This window comes from Dermacentor albipictus, chromosome 5, assembly GCF_038994185.2.
Source record: "Dermacentor albipictus isolate Rhodes 1998 colony chromosome 5, USDA_Dalb.pri_finalv2, whole genome shotgun sequence".
NCBI lineage: Eukaryota > Metazoa > Arthropoda > Arachnida > Ixodida > Ixodidae > Dermacentor > Dermacentor albipictus.
In genome coordinates this window covers 68,961,191-68,982,256 of record NC_091825.1, presented here as the reverse complement: position 1 = coordinate 68,982,256, position 21,066 = coordinate 68,961,191, and positions in this window count along the sequence as shown.

Genomic DNA, 21,066 nt, shown 5'->3' with positions numbered 1-21,066 from the left:
ATTTTCGACCAGCCACCGCAAGCTAAGGGAAGCAGACCAATCGCAGATGCCGCCACCACACCCCTTATCCGGTTATCTACTTTCACTGGGTTGGCTCGGCCCCGTTAAATTCCTCTCCACTTTAGCGTGCTCCTCGCATCTTGTCGGCCAATTAGGCAGGAAAAACTGCTCAATGTAGGCAATGCTATTCGCTTACCACCACCACCTCTAAAGCTAGAAAAGCAACCTCATATAAACGAACACCGTGTTTTATTGGACTTTTCAAATAGCGCTGCGGGTTTTCACGCCTATGGCGACGCAGATTTGACGTCAGGAGAATAGAGTAAAAACTGGTTGGTATGGTTTTACATTGTGGGGCCCCCAGTTATATTGAGTCTGTGCGCTAGTTCGTTAAACCTCTAGTCTGAAGCCTATCTTGTATCAAGTGTACGTCTGGGATGTGCAGTCGCGTAGCATTTTACTTCTGATGTTGTATGGTCGAACGCCTCTACAACGAAATGGCCTGCGTAACGAAGGATTCTGTCTGTACAGCTGAATTTTCGTCTGTCATATTGTGAATGCCTCTACAGTGAAGACCGCAGCAACAGTTTCGTGCGCAACGATGGAATGTTCGAGTCACTGCTAACTGATTTATTGCTTCACAACGTACGCGCCTAAAGTGGCAGCGCCACTTAACTGCAGTGTTTATATGGAACTACAACGACCGTCTACACCACGTTAAAGATCGACCATTCTGACGAGCTGCACTAGCGCGGCCCACTGAAAAAAAGAAAAGGAAAAAAAGGTCGACCTACGCCACAGCCATGTTCGCGCTCTGGCTAGGCGGCGGCTCTGACGCGAGCTGCAGCGAACTAAAGAACTAGGAATGAAATCCAACACTGAGAAACTCTATGCATAATAGGGCAAGCATACCGATGACGGCGGCTGCAGACGGCCATTTTGTGACGATCCAGTCGAGAACTGACCAAATGACAAACTCGCGCAATTGACTTAGGACGTTGCGTCGTTCTGGCCTTCAACGCAAGGCATTACGTGAACCTAGATACGATGAGTTTGGTTGCACTTGAACATTCCATTGGACAGAGTGTACAGCAGAAAATTAGCGTCTTTCGCTACGTATCTTTTCAATTTAAAGGTTGAATAAATATTGTCGTTTGCTGAACGTGACTAGCTGCTCCAGTGCGAGCCGTGTGATGCTTGGTGTTTACAACGAAGTGATCTCTATACTGAAGGATTTTGGATGTTCCCAAGGGCACTGTTATGAAGTTGTCTGACAGTGCTTGTACTTGCACTGGTATGGGCCATCTTGTCTGAAACATTTTGTTTGTCATACGTCTGGTCGCACTAAAAAGAAACAAAAAAGAAGATAAATGAGTAAAGCTGTGCGACGCAATTTTGGAGGCGACAGTCGTCATTCACCGAGTGCATGCTAGATCGGGCAACAATACTGTGCCTCACAAAACACAGGTGCTTCTAGGTAGCGCATCTTTGTCAACGCCCAATTCAAGCAATTGATGAGCAAGTGCACATCAGCCACCGGCGCCATGTACGAGGGTGCTGTGAACCTGCTCTTTTAAGTCCCTTCCCTCTTACAAAATTTGTTGAAAGGTTACTGAAATGTCATCGGTCAACGTCAACAAATGGCATTGAAAGCACAATGGGGAGTTAAAACATCATTTAGAAAGTCGTGGATAGGTGTTGATTATTGGCCGGCAACATTTTGTCAAAAAATCATTGGGACCTTTCAATTTGAAAGATCCTTGGTGTGTTGTTGAAGTTATTATGTATTTCAATATTGAAAGCCATTGAAGCATTTTTGAAGATGTTTTGAGTCTCGATATTGAAAGCCTATTAAAGTGTTATTGAAATATCTTGTTTGTCAATATTGGAAGCACATTGAAGCATTGTTGCAGACGTGTAAAGTCTCAACGTTAAAATCCCCTTGACATATTGTTGGAACATGTTGCATGTCAATATTGAAAGCTCACTGAAACACTGTTGGAGCTTTGTTGAACGTCAACTCTCAAAGTATGTGGAAAGATCTTTATGCCAGCATGTATTTAGCAGTGTTTAAAGCTGCATTTTTCTTAAAATACTGCTGCGCTATGTTGTGTTGCATATAATTATTTGATTTCACGTTGATGTTTGGTAGGAGAGGACAGGGGAAAATTTAAATACAGGCGTTTCTGTATTGCAGGCTTTGGTCCCCATGGGCTTAACAGCATGCTCCTAGGCTGCCGGTAATTAATCATATTGTAAAGCTGCTAGCAGTACTATTATGCCAGTTATTAAATTTGCAAAGTGAATGGTGTTTTACGAAACAAGAGTTCTGAACAGATGATGCAGATAAAAACTATATTTCTAGGTGAAGTGTTTATTTGTAATAAGATATCCGTGTAAATGTACAACTATTTGTTGCTTGAGATCATCACCTACTTCTTAAGAACTATTGCAAAGCACAAACTTCCCGCAGCTTGTCACCATAACAGAATAGAATACTGACAGATGTAGTCTGTGTGTCCCTCAAGTAAAACATATTTCCAAAAGAAATAAATCTTAAAAAATAAATACGCAAATAAATAAATATACAAGCAGACTGACATGGCTGTAAATAAGAACACTCACAGCAGGTACTTGCCTTCTCTATTAGGTATCCAGTGGTACTGTAACCATGGCACAATTTGATTGAGCCCACAGCAATCACTGAGACTTGATATGAAGGGTGGTTATCTTTAAGTTTCATTGAATTTATTAAAGACTGGCTGTTGCACTTGACCTAATTCTAGATACAGAGTGCCAAACATTACTTGCATGAAAAATCTAGACAATATATTCAGCTAATTAACAAAAACTCACTTCCTAATAAAGTTTTTACGAATGGTAGCCGGTAACCTTACAAGGTGTATGCACTTCGAATGAATTTCCAGAATGACACCAGTGACGAGATAGATGCCATCAAACTAGCGGTGAAACTGCACTGTTCTTCCACTTATTTTTAACAAAACGCACTGTTATGCATTGAAGCACAACTAGAATGCCCAAGTATTTCATCTCATATTTATGGATAAATATTGAAACTGGTGTCATTGTGGAAATTATTTTAAACTGAATACGTCTTTCAAACTCACTGGTTTCCATTTGTAAACTGCAATATGTGCCGTAATGTTATAAGCGAATTAGTAAATTTGTGAAAATCAGTTGAATGTGTTTCCGTTTTGTGAGCTAGTCATGTCCACCTATGAATAATCTAGCTCAAGAACAAGAATTGTGCTACCTGGCACAAGCAATCCAAAAAAATTCTGTAATACTGAAAAAGGATAACTCTGTACAATCCTTATTTTTTTCTTGAATGGTACGTGCCAATTTCAGTAAACATTATCTACTTTTGAAACCTGGCAATCGCAATAAGTGATGCCATGGGAGCAGTTAATATATTGTGCTGAATTGCTTGTTGCATGATCCATTTGTGTTTTCTGTCATAATAACGTTCCTACCGAGGTCATTTCACATCATGCGACGTATTCATATTAATTACTTTAGATAGTTATATGATGAAAAACTATTACTGAGGTGCTGGAAGAAAAAAAAATTCTGCCTCATGTGAGTTCCATTTCAATTTTGTTCAGTGCCACAAAAAATAAGGAAATTCAGATATCTAGTTTCATGCAAACATGAAAGGCACATCATTGCCATCACTGCAGAGCTTTTGTTGCACTTTAAATTTAAGCCAGCCTATACCTATTAATTATTGCTGATGTATTTTAGACAGCAAAATAAACAATGTTTGCAAAGTTGCCTAAAATGCAGTTTTTACTGAACAGACCCACTCTGACAATGGCAAAGATGCACTCTCAGGTGTGTCATTCCATGCCGAATCGACCAGGGTTTTTCCGGCACCACAGATACAGCGGAAAGCATTGCCACATGTATACTGGAGTTCAAAATTCGTTCTCCACTTTTATTTTTGCCAAACTTTTTCTTGCATTTTGGTGACAGTGTATTTTTTTTTTCTGCCGAACTCAGTCAGAGGACGTCAATCAACATTTTTTTCAAACGCACTATATTTGCATCGAGGCCTTCAAATAATGTACATGGAAATACGGTGAAATGATGTGGCTGCCAAAATAGTCAATTTTTCCAATACTTGAATACTTCGAGTGCTTTTGGCACTGGCGAGAGTGAGTAAAATTGCAATGTGTTAATTTTTTTCTTAACGAAGAGAAAATTAAGAAGACAGAAATTAAACACAGAATGGTAGGCCAAGTGACATAGCATGGCGGAAAATCATTTGACGCTTTGAAGGTTCAGCCAACCGCTTGTAAAGAAAGTGTAAAATTTTAAGCTTTTGCAAATGCTTCAGGTTCAAGGTCAAAATAGCAACTTTGGTGGTTGGCCAAAAATATATGGGATACATCATCAGATAGCTCTACATGTCTTCTATGCATGTGTGAAGTTGAAAACGAACGCATAATTTATAAATGGGAAAACGTTTTGTTGAATTTTTTTGTCAGCACTGGCTTTTCGCCAATGCGCGCACAAGCTTGCTGACAGGGCCTGCAGATGACAGAGCTGGCTTCGTCTGCAATGCAGATGACAGAGAAGCGGTGTTGGGGTCTGCATTTTATTGACAAAAAACGCATGCTCTAGCGCAACGAGGCTTGTGCTTGGTGTGGGTCGGGTAAGCTATACAGCCTTTGCACTTAAGATATTGATACGTGTTAAAATCGTGAGGGAGTACTGCAGTGTTAAAAGATACGTTTATTGTAGTTCAAAAAAAGAAATATTTGCTCTTACGTAGCTAGTAAACCCAAAAATAGCACTGATATTGTTCATGCAAAGAATTTTAAAGGACATGGCGCAATGTTTAAAGAACTGCAATGCAATGCGACACATGAACTTGCAATGCGACTTACAGGAAACTGAACACTGTGCCCTGTTCCCTGGAACCCAATCACGATGCAAGTAGCAAACACCTTCCTAATTAACACTGAAAGCCTACAAGAGTGGGAACAAATTTCTTTGTGGTGTTGCGTGTTACCACTATTTGATAGCCAGAACATGCTCATCTATAAAAGTCACACATGCCATGTTGAGTCTGATGTGGTCAGATGTCGTTGCCGACCACTTTTCGCGTTCATGTTAAAAATATGAGTCGAGACTGTGGCGCTTGAAGTCGCCTGCCTTCGTATTAATAAAAAAAAGGGAGTCACAATTGGTTGACTAGTTCTTGTAGCTAATTATATTCACAGTCTTTCCTTGTTGGATGCCAAGGCTTCATATATTTATTCTCTATGCGTAATCCACAAATGAACATTACAAAAAGTTCATCAAATTTGCAGAATAATATCTTTTCTTAACTTGTCACTTGCATAGCAGACACGTAGGGCTATGTAATGACGGGTCCCATATACTTTTGGGCCGGCCACCAAAGCTAATGTTTTTTGCCTTCAGCACAAAGCTTTCTGCAAAACATTTGAACTTTACAGATTTTTAGCCTATCGACTGAACCTCCAAGGCTCCAAATATTCTGCAGCTATTCCAAGTCAACCAGGCTGCGATTTCACATTTATTTTGTGCCTTCTGTATTTTCCAGCGTTTGAAGAAAAAAATTTACACTGTGCAATTTTGGCCGTCATATCACTTCATTGTCTCGACATGAACACCATTTCCATATTTGGATCACACAATTTCTCTTTCAAAAGAAAACGTTGATCAGTGCCTTCTAGCTTAGCTGGGCAAGAACAATCAATTTTTCGAAAATTTTTACGACGAAAAATAAATGGGGAGAAAGAATTCGGAACTTCAACAAACATATCGAAATTTTTTCAACTATATCTGTGATGGTCAAGAAAACGTTGGCTGATTTGACGTGGAATGACTCAGGTGCATGCATGAAACCAAATTTCTTTAGAAAGTTTCTCATTGTACCAACTTTTCCATACCAAGAAAACTTGAAATTATTTGCCATAATCGTACAGTTCTTGACAAAACTGGGTGGTTTGGCATGAAATGCCTGAAGGTACTTCTTTGGTGGAACTATATAAAAAATTTACAGAAAAATGTAGTGAAAAACAACAAAGCACTTCACTTCTATGCTGGATTGAGCCATCCAACGCTGGTGTTTCAGGAGACCAGCAAAACTAACATAAATAAAGTAAGCATAAAAAGGTCAAGACATACAAACGCACAACATTCGTACGCTCGTTTAAAAAATCCAAATTTGGATCTTCAGGAAACTAACATAAACATAAACAAACACAAAAATGGCGAGAGTTACAAAAGCACAGCGCGTGTTTTGGCTTGAGCTGCGCAACTTGGGGTCTTCATAGTCTTTTGGTCCCATGCGACAAGCGAGGCCAGAGTGTTTTTTGCATAGGGCATGTCGGTACCAGGAAATTTGCGATACGTGAAGCCTTAAAAAAACAACAAAAAGCCAGAACAAGTTTAAAAAAGGAACTTTCACGTGCAAGAGTGTGGCATAGAATATGCCCTCGTTATAATGAATTCGATTTATGTATTTGTCTTGCTTTATTCAAACTTTCCTTTGATACAGGGACATAGTGTCACCACTTAAATTTATTGAAAGTGGCACAGGACTCCACTAAGTGTCAAATGCAGAAAAGCGCAAAGAGGACCAACACACCGTAACAAAACAGTGACAGTGACAGTGACAAGAACTTTATTAAGAGCGTCCTGAAGAACTCGATTGGGGGGACCGAAGGCTCCCCGATCAAGTTGGTGGCTCCGCCCACGACGGGACAGGGAGGTGGTGACTCTCCGCGACGTCGCGGGCCCTCTGGACGGCCTGTAGTTGGTTTGTGAAATCCGAGCTCTTCAGCAAGGCGTCCCACTTGGACTTGTTATGAAAGTCGGAGCCCGCGTTGTACGGGCACAGCCAGAGCATGTGGTCGAAGGAGCAGCACGCGTGACCGCATTTGGAGCATGATTGTGGGAAGTTCGGGTCTATCCAACTCAGTGCTCTAGGGGTGAGGTAGGATCTCGTCTGTAAAAGTCTGAAAGTAACAGCCTGAGCCCTGTTCAGTTTCGGGCTGGGGGGAGGGAATTTTCTCCTGCTTTGTCTGTAATGTTATGTAATTTCATGAAAGGTCGTAAGATTATCTTTGAAGGAGCAATCCTACGGGAGAGCCGGACCGTTATCTTGGGCGCGGTTCGTGAATTCACGCGCCAGGCAGTTGGCCCGCTCGTTAGGGTTGCAACCCGCTTGGTTAGTTACATCGTTCATGTGCGCCGGGAACCACGCTAATGTAAGACCTCCAATGTGTTCTCGCGTAGTAATACGAAAGGATCTGTTGACGATGTCGACTGCGTATTTACAAACTAGAGCGGACGAGAAAGCTTTAACCGCCATGCGCGAGTCGGATAAAATGGTCACCGGGCCTATTGCGGCTTGAAGAGTCAAGGCTATCGCGGTTTCCTCCGCCTCATTCGCGTGTTTAGCGTAAATTGATGCGGCGCTGATAAGTGTTCCGCGCGCGTCAACGACCGTGATTGCAAACCTGTTTCCGCTGCCATATTTGGCGGCGTCGACGAAGAATGCGTCTGCCCCGTAAGGATCGATTCGTCGAAGGATGGTTCTAGCCCGCGCTCTTCTGCGACCTTCGTTATATATTGGGTGGATGTTCCTCGGCACGGGCTCAACCTTTATACCTTCACGGGCTAATTTAGACAGAGGGTGTCTGTCGAGCGGTGCTTGTAACTTTATGAATCTCCTCAACGTCTAGGATGTGAAATTCGCTTGCTTAGAAACAAAGTGGTGAAAAAAAAAACTTCACTTCGTTCATGAAGAAACCTAAACTACTGACAGCTAACATTATTTCTTGTAACTTTCATAATTAAAAATGGGCAGAACTTCACTGTGCTTTTACATGCTCCAAATATAATATTGTCATGCCACTAGAATTGAGTGTGGCTTCATTTGAAGTTAGGTTTAACGAGTTCACATGCAATTGGGGTGTACTTCTTGCCTTGTGTAAGGAAATTTGCGTGAGATGGTCTGCTTAGTCCGCCATTTTAATGAACTTTCTCTTCTTCTCTTCTCACACCCCATGTTTCGGTCGTCGTCCTTCTTAACTTACCGGAGGTTCCACTTCAGGCACTTCATACTCTCCGCGACTTTGATTGGGGCCTGAGGTTATAAGGAATCACGTTGCCTATAGCGCTGGATTCAATCTGCTTAGTCCGCCATTTTATCGAACTTTCTCTTCTTTTTCCAGCACCACAAGTGTCGGTCATTCTTTCTTATCTTCACGGAGGTTCCACTTCATGCACTTGACACCTTACAATGGCTTAGGACTCTCTACTTTTAAAGAATATACTGCTTACAGCGAATTGTGTTTTGTGCCTCAACGACTGGTGCTTCATAATAAATGGCCTCGAGAACGCCTAGTTGCTTCACTGTTTTGTTCACCATGTAACATCAAGCCGTAAAGTCCTTTATGTACAAGGACTAAAAGCCCTAGTTCGATGTCTGGAATTTCATACCGATGTTTGGAGTTCTAACATTTCTTCATTGATATCTTGTACTGATGCTGTTGTTCTTTTGTCTTTGCACGTTCTCGTAGAACTACCTTGCCCGTTACTCCCAGGAGACGATGCGCCGGAAGCCATGGGCTGGTTCCACAGGCAGCAAAATGAGGTGTGCAACCAAGGCCAGCCTTATAGGAGTGGTTGTGATGCTGGACAGCACTTTCCAGAGTGCATTTCCATCCGCCAGGGAAGTTTGGAGATAATGTTATGTATGTCTTCAAATCGCGGATCAATCGCTCGGTCAAAGCATTACCCTCAGGATGGTATGGTGTGGCGAATCGCAGGGCGATCCCCATTTTGTCTGGCCAAGATGTTATCCTTTCGTTTCTGAATGCTGGACCGTTATCCACGACAATGGCTTTAGTGTTCTTGAACATTTCCCGTTGCAGAGGCGAATCGATTGCATTGGAGTCTTCGTTTCCTGGTTTAGGAGCTGCCATTCGTGCACATTGGTCAATATGACCCAGAAAAGCTTGCATCTTACGCACTCCTTCCCCTTTGTTTTTAAGGTCGGAGAAGTCTAGGTGTACAACTTCAATTGGCACATTGGAGTACGCAGGTATGGTCATTTCTTTGCCCTTAGGCTTATATTTTGCTTGTCTCACTTGACAATCATGGCAAGTCTTTACGTAATTGTGTACATCATTTTTCTTATTTTTCCATGTGAGCCGTCGTAGCACTTTCATATTTGTCCTCCAAAAGCTGTCGTGCCCTCCCGAGTCGGGGCTGTCGTGATAAAGCTTCAAAATCTTCTGGTGGCTTGTTTCTGGTACCTCGAACTTTCCATCCATCAATAGAATCTCTTATGTCTTCTCAAATACTTGCGACATGCTGATTTTCGGCTATTTCATTCTGCGGAATGTGCAATGTTGAGAAAGCGTACGCGTCGGGGAGCTTCTTTTTAGGACGTCGTTCCGAGGTGAAAGACGTAGAAGGCGAACTGCTGGATTTTGCTGACCCAACGAGCAATCCTTCCCTTCGGCTGAGTAATATTCAGCAAATAAGTAAATGCACGGTTTTTCGTAAACAAGTTAAAGTGTTGACCTTTGAGGTAAGGGCGAAAGCACCGCAATGCCAAGATGATGGCCAATGCCTCTTTTTTTTGGTAGTGTAGTTTCAGATTTCTTTTCAAGCTGACTAGCTCTTCACTGTCACTCCGGTAACTTTGGACGTATCCGCGTCCATCATGGCGTTGGCCGGTTCCAATCTGGACCCACATCAGCTTCACGTTGTAACGGCTGCGCCAAAATGTAAGGAAATAAGAGTAAGACGGTCTGCTTAGTCCGCCATTTTAATGAACTTTCTCTTCTCTTGTCGCACCTTAGGTCTCGGTCGTCGTCTTTTTGATCTTCACCGAGGTTCCACTTCAAGCACTTCACAACTTGCAATGGCTTAGGAATCTTCACCTTAACGAAAATATTGCTTACAGCGAAGTGTGTTTTCTGCCTCAACGACTGAACGACTGTTATAATGAGGATTGTCTGTAGTTGTACACAAAGCTGGTTACCATGACATATGCAGATTGTGACAGATACGAATAAATTCTCAGTTTTCTATGAGCCATGCGCCAGTGGACTAACTTCTTTAACCCTTTGAGGTTCACTGCCGTGAGGTTGACTGCGACGGAAGACAAAAAAAAATGCGCGTTTTCAGAATAAAGCGTTGCCTAGCATTTCACTGGAGGTGCTGCAACATTGTGGAACTTCTAGAAGATATCTGTATTGTGCTGTGGCCGTTTGGGTTTCTCCAAAACTGATTTTTCACTTAGCTCCTTGGTGGCTGTCCAGTAGTTTGGAAGTGTGGCCACTTCGCCTAGTTTACTATAAAACCAGAATAAAACATCTGTAAAACTGCAAATACTAAAAGAGGTTTTGTCGCTTGATTGTCACAAAAATTATTTATCTGTCTTTTCCTCTAAAATTCACTCTGAATAACTGAAACGTGGAATAAAAATAGGGTTGTGCGAATAGTGATTTTTGAGACCGAATCGAATAATGCGAGAAGCGAAACGAATATTGGGCAGTTTCTGAATAATGAACGGATGTATCACAATTATTGTAAAATTCTATTCACATCCTAGTATTCTTATAGTTAGCAAGTTTCTGTCTGTGCAGACTACGTTATGAAGAGCTGTTTATTAAAAGCACAAATGAAGCAGCAAAAAGTAGTTTGTTCGCATGCACAGGACTCTTGATTGATCCCGAATGACTTCTGCGCAGCCTCTAAAGTACAGCTACTTAAGTAACGTAGTCTGCTCTGTTATTTGTACAAGTTCTCACGTTTTATGTCTATACTATGTTCTTGGAGGTGAAAATTTACCGTAGTTTGGCTCGAATTTTATGTTTCATTGGTGTTTCGAAATAATCGAATATTCGCATTTACAAATGACTGTTTGATTCGAAGACCAAATCACATAGGACACTTAATTCATTATTGAAAGTTTCGAGAATTTGCACAACACTAAAAAATATATACCTCCTAAATTACAGAGGCATATCTTTCCCCAAAACGTGTTTGTCAACGGGGTAAACAAGAATGACGGGAAAGCCCATTCATCTTTTTCAGAAATCCAAGGCCATAGGCTAGTTAGCAATGGGTTATAATAACCCTGTAAATGGGTATGTGAAGTAAGGAATCAGGAGGCACTTCTGAAAATTTCCGAATGGGAATAGTGGACATGTCCGAAGTAGTCGCCAAGAGCCTATTCAATGCTGCTCAATTTATTTATGCATATAGGGAAAAGCCACATAAATGTTCCTTTTTTCATGTTATAAAATACAAAGTGATGAAGTACATGTTAATAAATGGGTTAGGTGCTTAGAATGAATAAGCGTCCACTAAACATAGAAATGTTGACAGTGATGCTGGCAGCTCTGCCCCTGTTGTTTTTTTGATCGAAACAAAAAACAAAAAAAAACGCCACATGTCCCCTCTGCTGAAAAGCTGCTGTTTGGCATCAGATGGACCTCCTTCAATATAGGAGCAACTTTAATTCTATGTAGTCTAATAAAATTGGCGAAACCACTGTTTTGCATTACAGAACCTGGAGAGCTGTTAGTTTTGATTGCTGAAATTTGGTGAACGTGCTGCTTCTCGAGCTGAGCAGTAACCACACTTGAGCGTAGCTTCTCCACGATTCGTGTATTAAAATAAAACTTTCAGGCTACTTAAACATGTCCTCCATGCCACTAGATTTGGAACGTGTTTCACAGGCAACTATCATTGCAATAACAGCCAATAGCCCTTATAATGCACAAATGCGGCTAATTTCATCTGGTGGAGCCGCCAAAAACTTCAGGCAATGAAGGCAGCTTTTAAATTTTAGAAGCATTTGAGTATGGAGGCCTTAGGCACTTAAGATCATATGAACAGTCGTTCTAAATGGTAGGCTATTGTGGCACGCAATCGCACATCCGGGCTACATGAAAGTAAGTTGTTATGCCTATGGCAAATTCCTAATTTAGGATACAAAGTGTGAATGTAAAATGCAACGGGAAAAGATGTATGGTACTTGCCTATAACAGCGTTGACTCTGGTGGGGTCAAGAGCTGCTTTTGCCCCTTGGTGTTGCTTCCAAAGAGTAAATAGCCCAAGAGCTTCTACTCTGCGAACATACGGTGAAGCAAGGCTCTTGCAAACTTTCCTGGTCCACCATGGCAGGCCATGGTAAGCTGCGCCAGGATAACCTTCTCAATGCGCACTTCTCCAACTTATGTGAACCTGCATGTTTAAGCAAACGAGTTTTATGCCTTTTAAGCACATTTACACAAGAGCCATGCTGCAAATAAATCACAACCATAGTGCCTGTTGCAATTCTAAAATTACCTGACTTCTTACTAGCTTTTCCCGCTTTTTTAAAATTACGGGGCATTACGTGTCAAAACCACTTTCTTATTATGAGGCACGCCGTAGTGAGGGACTCCGGAAATGTGGACCACGTGGGGTTCTTTAACGCGCACCTAAATCTAAGTACATGGGTGTTTTGGCGTTTCGCCCGCACAGAAATGCGGCCGCCGTGGCCGGAATTCGATCCCGCGACCTCGTGCTTAGCAGCATAACACCATAGCCACTACGCAACCACGGCGGCTCTTCTTACGCTGTCTGGATGCCACGTGTTTCAGAAAAACAAAGATTTATCCAGCACAAACAAGATAAATATTAAGTAAACCAAATAATCGAAAACAGCTAGTATTATTTTATGCAATCAGCATTCTTAGAATACTTCATATTTTCAGGTGTTTGTCTCTATTTTGCCACCCATCTGTGTCAATGGGTAGCCCATGGCCTAATGGCAAGAGATCAGGCTGCTATGTTGAGGAAAGTGGTTTCATAATGAACTGTAGGAACAACTTGGGTCACTGGGTATGTGACCGTGGGCATGTGCGACTTTTCAATGAATCTCTTTCACGCCATCTTGGACCACTGCTGCTGCTTGTGTCGACAAGCAGCATTAGGAGCTCGAAGTGAGAGACGAATGTCGATCGTTACCTTGACTACCATCACAAATCAGGTTCGCTAAGCTTGCTGTGCTCCAGAAGCAATATGCGAGATTCCACTCTGCTGTTCGAAATGTACATAAGCCACAAAAGCAGTATGTGCCAACCACCACCTCATACATTAAATTAATTGACTCGCAAAGCACAGGCTGCACAAAATCACGGAGGGAATCGAAAATCTTGTGGACAGTCAGGAACCTCTAGGGATAGATACTCGGTCATATCCCTGACGTGCGTCATCGTTCCCTCACGCACTGTATTGCATTTCTGTCTTTCTCGTTAGGGCCACCGTTCTAAGAATAGTCATCACGTATCACCACTTATTAATATATAAGTAGACACTTATATCTACTGTTTATTAAATATTTATAGAAAATGCTTTGAGCACGAGTTCTGGCAGAGATACTGAATACTACAGCGTAAAGGAGCACTAAAAAAATTAATAAATTAAATTTTGGCGTTTTACGTGCCAAAACGACAATCTGGTCTTGAGGCAAGCCATAGTGGCGAACTCCGGATTAATTTTGGCCACCTCGAGCTGCACGGTACATCGGTAGTTTTGCATTTCGCCTCCATCAAAATTCGTTTGTCTGATCCTGTGACTGTGCTTCGCAGCGCTGTGCCAACGCCACTAAGGAACCACGGCATGAGAGCACTAAAGAGAAAACATATTTTAGACGTATCTGTAAATGACCTTCCTACAATTCGATTCACTCGTACCGTGACAGGAGGCTGACTAAACTGTATAAGGAACAAGAGGAAAGATTGGTGGCCGCGCTGCCTTGAAGTTGCCACTCCAGCTTGCTGTGACGCCATGGACGTCTGCTCAGGTGTAGCCTTTTTTTTTACAAATAAAGGGGTTCTTCATTGTATTCCAAAGAAGGCGAAAACTAAAATTAAAAAGCGTCACGAACTTTTACTGAGCCAAAACAACCCAAATTTGTAAATATACTTGAAATCCACAATGTGGCAATGTGACAGAAACTTTGGGGCGATAGTCAGAAAATTGAACTTTCAGCTTTATTTTCTATAATAAACAGCCAACTATCAAGAAATAAACAGAAGTAGTTATTTAAAACGAGGCTTTTTATTTTAAATTGATACATGATGTCATTAGTGTCCCCTTAATAGAAAACAAGGAATGCACTTGGCTGCATAATGGGATAACATGCATCACTGGTTTTCATTAGGCAGGATTGTCAGTATAGCAGAGGGCATGCACTGGCTGATCCAGAGGGGAGCGCTGCCACCTGCCCCCAACATTCCAATGATGCAGTGATGCGATTTCCCCATCCTAAAGCGACATAATAACAAGGTGATTCATGCCGCGCTGGCTACAGTATATGGTGACCGGCACTGCACACTGCCAAGCCCGGTATCAATATTCCTGTAATTTGGCACGTGAAATGCAGAAAGCCCGGATTCAACTAACTTGCTTAATGGTTGCTGCTGTTTTCGTTTGGTGCCACTAGCAGTGCATTGCTGTATGACATACGGCATAATACGTTTATTCTGCAAAAACCTGAAAGATGTGCACTCATGAAGACCCCTAATGTGCACCCCAAGTTTCTGAACGCCCCTCTTATATCAGGCATACACTCTTAAAAGGCACATTCTAGGTTTAATATGTTCACAGGTGACACTGAAATTTGCTCCTAGTCCCGGTGCAGTTGCAAACGCTCACAGTCGAGTGCTTAAAGGGATGATGCCTGCTACTGCAGGCACTGTGCACCAACTGATTACCGGAGGCAAATGCTTGCGGTTGCATCAGCAATGTTTTTTTTACTGCTCCCTGCAATACATTTTCACGGAATCACTGCATTTGATCATAGTGACGCTACAGAATGAATGGCCAAAGAATTCTCCTTTCGCGCTTTCAGCTAGTACGTCTCCCAGCTCATTCTGAATCTGAAAAAAGATGTCAGTATTAAATCATGAAGCCGCAATGCGCCAGAAGCAACAATAAAAAAAAGGTACATAGACCATTAAGCTGACATGGATGGACGGATAGAAATGACTGAGTGAAAACAATAAAGTGAGGTTGCTCTTGCCACTGGCAGTGTGAGCTGGCCAAATAATATATTTCTAATTGATCTCCCTATTTAAAAAAATATTTCTGCGCATCTACTTAATTGCTATGGCAACATCTTAATGGCAGCTTCTTCATATAAAACTACAATGTTGCATTTTCTTGCTTGCTGTCTACCCAATGCTACTGAAGTTTTTCTTACTCTACAAGAAAGTATTTCATAGAACTGCCCCACCGACAAAGCAGTGTTCCAAGCTTATGGCAATGCGTCATTTAATTCACAAGGACACGCTTCTCTTTCAATGTTTTCTTTATAGTGCTCGAATTCAAAGCAGAATAGTTTTTTTGTCATAACTAGCTACCTCTGTTGTCACAAAAAAGTTCACAAATTATTGACGTTTATCTTGTCGATAACGCATACATGTCGCCTGGAAACACAGTGGGACGACACGACAGATATGCCCAGGCATCTCGTTCCTTCACTGATTTGAGAGCTTTGTTAAATAAATCAGTTACTGAAGTGTGAAAAGCTGAAATTTCAGGCTATTACATTTTTCTGAGTGTTCTATCCCAGTAAAGTAGGACCTAGAGTGCCACGGAATCTGCCTTTTCCGCGAATGCAAAGAGCAACTACGCGAAGCCGCTTGCGCGAAGCACTCGATGGCGTCGAACGCAGAGCATTAAAAAAGAAAGTTGAATGCGTGCGAACTGGTGGAAAACAAAACACACGCAGTTGGCAAGGCGCACAACTCGATGATTTCGCAGCATTCGGTGGCACCACCCCTATTTTACCTCACCTATCACGCCGAATCACATGTACAACCTTGAAATTCTTTATTATTATCGCGCCATAGCTTGCCATCTGTTTTCTGATATAGCGAGCGTCGACCACACGGCATGTCAGCGGCCTTGCGGCAACGCGAGGGTACTCGATCCTCGAGCGAACAGCGCAGCCGAATATATTTTCGCCGATCCTACCGTCCCTCGTTGCTGCAAGCCCGCTCACACGCCGTGTACTAGACGGCATGGCGCAAACCAAAGATCTTTGATTAGAGTGCACTCCGGATGGTTTCACATCGCACATTGTTTTGAGCTCATTAATAACGATAAATCAATCGGTGCTCGAACACCATACCAGAAATCGTTGCGTACAACATGACCTGTTATAGCTAGCACCACATAGCTGCCTTACGTCACAAGCAGACCGTGAAGTTAAAGCAGGACAAAACTTTATGTTCAATATCATGAATCTAGTGCTGTACAACCGATTCTCGCTACGAAAGGATAGTACTAGGAATGAAAACTAGAAAACAGGCGCGCGGAAGACGCGCACAAGCACGGTACGCATTTTCGCGCTTTTCACCGCGCCGCAATGGACGAACATGGGAAATTCGAAACGCTCACTCACCGTTGGTGTTACAGTGTAGGAAGCGGTCTTGTTGATCTTCGAGGCAACAAGCCCATAAAAAGAAGTCTCAACGAACTACACAAACAGCGCGGCAAACGCAGGAACCTTTCAAGCAAACCGCCTGCACAAACTCCCGGATTGCGCCGAAGCGTCAATAGCTCAAACGCGCATTTATACAAGTACACGCATACAAACACATGGTTATATCAACGTGAATTGTAACATTTATTAAAACATTTTGTAATATAACATTATTGCTGAAGAACTGTTGCGATTTGCGAGGGTATTAAAGTTTTCTGCTTGGCTTCTTTGATGAACAACTTTCTTTATTGCAGTAACACAGTGCACCGGCCGGAGCTAATGGAGTGCGCGGGAATTGGCGCAAAATTGGAACGTCGCAAACGCCGTGCCATAAGTGCGCGCACAGTTTTCGTCGTTCGGAAAAAAGAAAAAAAAGTAATGCGTGCCGCAACAATGCGAACTGAACTATTGACCAGAAAAGGACAGAAATGTCGCTGTTTGTGGTTCTTAGTTCGACATCATGGCAAACCGCAGACGGTCTGTCGTCCCATTCTTTAGGAATTTGTGCCTGTGCTTCTGCGCTATACGATTTGTAACCGGGAAAGTATAGCAGCGTAGATTGTGCTTGGTGGCCAAGCAGATTTCGAGCCCACTGGCCAGTACCCCGTCTATGTTATCTATCAGTACCCCGTCTATGCGTCTATCATTATCAAGATGGATTTACGCAGCGAGCGCTCCTTAGCTGCATCTACAATGCCAGCACAAGGCGAGGATGCTTCGGGCCCGTCAGCACCCACGCCCACCGTCATCCTAGCACAACACCGCGACCCAATAACCTTTTCTGGCACGGACGACACTGATGTTGAAGACTGGCTTCAACTATATGAGCGGGTGAGCTCCAGCAATCACTGGGATCAGATCATCATGCTCGCTGATTTGATGTTTTACCGCGCGGGTACGGCACGCGTATGGCTTCAGACCCACGAGGAGGAACCTACCAACTGGGACATTTGTAAACAGAAGCTGAAAAATTTGTTTGGCAAGCCTGTTGGACGCCAGCGCGCCGCCCAAAAAGACGTCGCTTCGCGTGTCCAGACGTGCACACAATCTTACCTCACGTACATCCAGGACGTGCTCGCTCTGTGCCGCAAAATGGATCCGAAGATGTCCGAACCTGATAAAGTTGCACACGTCATTAAGGGAATAGCAGATGATGCCTTCCACCTCCTTGTGTTCAAGAATTCTTCCACTGTGCAAGCAATTATTACTGAATGCCGGTGGTTTGAAGAAGCCGACAGTCACCGCATTGCCCAGCCGTTGCCCCGCCTTCCCAATACGGCTGCTACGTCGACCTGCGAAGACCTCCGCAGTCCGCCCATGCCCGATCGCTCTGATGAGGTCCTACATATCATTCGACGTGAAATAGAAGCCACATCTCCTGTCACAACCCCAACCCTTAGCCCCGACAATTGCCAGGCGGCGGTCTCACGGATACAGTCCGTCGTGCGCCAGGAATTGGCCAACATTGGCTTGACCAACGTCTGCTCAGTTAATCGACCTGACTACACTCCGTCCAGCACTGTAATACGCACCCGGAGTCTGAATGCCCCAACGCGGTACCGCAATGCGGCCGAATGGCGCACTCCAGACAACAAGCCTATATGCTTCACTTGTGGCCGAATCGGCCATATTTCACGTCACTGCCGGTCTTCGTGGATTTCAACCCCCTGGCCCTACCTCCCATCCCGCGGCCCTCATGCTGCTCCTCGGTCCCTCCCGCAAACGCAACCAGTGCATTCTGGCGACCCTTCTCTGCCTTCCTGCTCTCTTTCGCCACGTCGCCGCTTCTGCCGGTCGCCCCCATCTCGCCGATCACCGTCCCCTAGCTCCTTCCGGCGCACCCTTCCGGAAAACTAACGGGTGCAGCTCCTGGAGGTGATGCTGTCAAACCAACCCGACGCAAAAATACTCTTCTGACGTTGCCCACACATCGGAACCTCATTAAAGTGAACGTGGATGGTGTACCTGTTACGGCTCTGATTGACACTGGTGCGCACATATCTGTGTTGAATGCTCAGCTTTGGAATCGTCTCAAGAAATTCCTTACTCCTTCCCCGTCGGCTGTGGTCCAAGTCGCCGACGGTGGAACACCAGCCGTTATTCGCGTGAGTGTCACCGGACATCATACTTCTGTTTTATTTTATGTTCTAGAGCACTGCCCTCTCGACCACATTCTGGGCCTTGACTTTCTGTCTACATATAACACTTTGATAGACTGTTCTGCTGGTGTTGTGCAACTCACTCTACCTGCTGCTATTCACCCTCCCGATAGTGCTCCGATACGGCTATGTTCCACAGAGCATATTCGCCTCCCACACCGTGCTGTTACCTACATAGGTGTCTCCCCCGTTCCACCTATACCAGACGGTGTCCACATCGTATCCCGTAATCCGGATGTCCTGCTCTCGCATAACGTCACTTTTCCTCACACCGTCATTACCATTTAGGACAACGCGTCTTGCCTTCCACTTGTGAACTTTGGACTTTGTACACAAGTACTCCCGCGCGGAATATCCCTGGCGCAAATAACGCCGGCCAGAGACTACACCATTTCTACTTTAACTTTTAACAGCTCCTCGTGTTCAACTCTTGCTTCGCCCCCTGTCCCTTCAGACTTGAATGCCCTAACAAAAATGATTGCTCCCGACATTCCACCCCAGCGTGCTAATGAACTGCGTTGCCTCCTTGCCTCATACTGGGACATATTCGACCTTGAAGAGGGCCCTCTAGGACAAACATATGTCGTAAAACATCGAATAAACACCGGTGATACGAGCCCGAGCCATCGGCGACCCTACCGCGTCTCACCTACTGAGCGACAAATCATCCAACATGAAGTTGACAAGATGCTTTCTCGAGACGTCATCGAACCTTCTTGCAGGCCATGGGCATCCCCTGCTGTACTAGTTAAAAGGAAGGACACCAGTTGGTGATTTTGCGTGGATTATCGACAGCTCAACAAAGTAACCAAGAGGGACGTCTATCCGCTACCACGCATTGACGATGCCCCGGATTGTCTGCATGGAGCAAAATAGTTTCCGTCCATCGACCTTCGCTCCGGCTACTGGCAAATTGCCGTCGACGACATGGACCGCGAGAAGACAGCATTTATTACTCCCGATGGCCTGTATCAGTTCAAAGTGATGCCTTTCGGTTTATGTAATGCCCCGGCCACATTTGAACGAATGATGGACGCTCTCCTACATGTTCAAGTGGTCCATCTGCCTCTGTTACCTGGATGACGTGATCGTTTTTTCTCCGACTTTTACGACACACCTCGAACGCCTATCAACGATCCTATCTGTTTTGCGTCAGGCGGGGCTACATTTAAATTCGTCTAAGCGCCACTTCGGTCATCGGGAAATCTCTGTGCTCGGGCATCTCGTCGATTCTTCTGGTGTATGCCCTTATCCCGATAAAATACGGGCAGTGAAAAACTTTCCTGTGCCATCATGTGCCAAGCATGTTCTCAGCTTCTTGGGCGTTTGCTCCTATTTCCGTCGGCTTGTCCGAAATTTCGCGAACGTTGCCCGCCCTCTCACTCAGCTCCTCATGAAAGACGCCGCATTCATTTGAGGCCCTGAGCAAGCTGGGGCTTTCACCGAGCTGATTGGGCTGCTTACGTCCCCGCCAATCCTCGCTAACATTGATTCGTCAGCTCCAACAGAAGTCCGTACCGATGCCAGTGGCCACGGTATTGGCGCTATCTTGGCACAGAAACATCAAGGGCGAGAACGTGCTTTAGCCTACGCCAGCCGACTTCTTTCCTCTGCAGAGGGCAATTATTCCACCACCGCACGCGAGCATCTGGCTCTCGTTTGGGCAGTGGGCAAATTCCGCCCCTATTTGTACGCCCGCCAATTCACACTGATCACTGATCACCACTCTCTGTGTTGGCTTTCGTCCTTCAAAGATCTTTCGGGGCGTCTTGGCCGCTGGGCTCTGCGTCCTCAAGAATACAACTATTCAGTTTTATACAAGACCAGCCGGTTACATCAAGATGCGGACTGCTTGTCGCGCCATCCTGTCGACCCTCCTGGTATTTCTGCGGCCGGCATACCTGTCACCGTTCTCTCTCTGGCTGCTTTTCGCGATATTGGTGCCGAACATCGTCGGAACACCTCCTTACAAGACCTTATTCAACGGCTCACTTCAACGACGCCCGATCCTTCTCTTCGCATGTTTGAACTCCAAGATGGTATATTGTACCACTATAACATGCGCCCGCACGGCCCTGCCCGACTCTTCGTTGTACCTGAGCATCTGCGTCAGGCTGTTCTCGCCCAGCTTCATGATGCCCCGCCTGCTGGTCACCTTGGCGTGTCACGGACCTATGACCGCGTTCGCCGGCGCTTCTATTGGCCTGGTCTATACCTTGACGTCTGCCGTTATGTCACTGCGTGTGACATTTGTCAATGACGCAAAAAGCCGAACACACTCTCTGCTTGCGTATACAGGGTGGCCAGTTTCTCTAGAACAATCTGTCCACCATCCTTCAACAAATC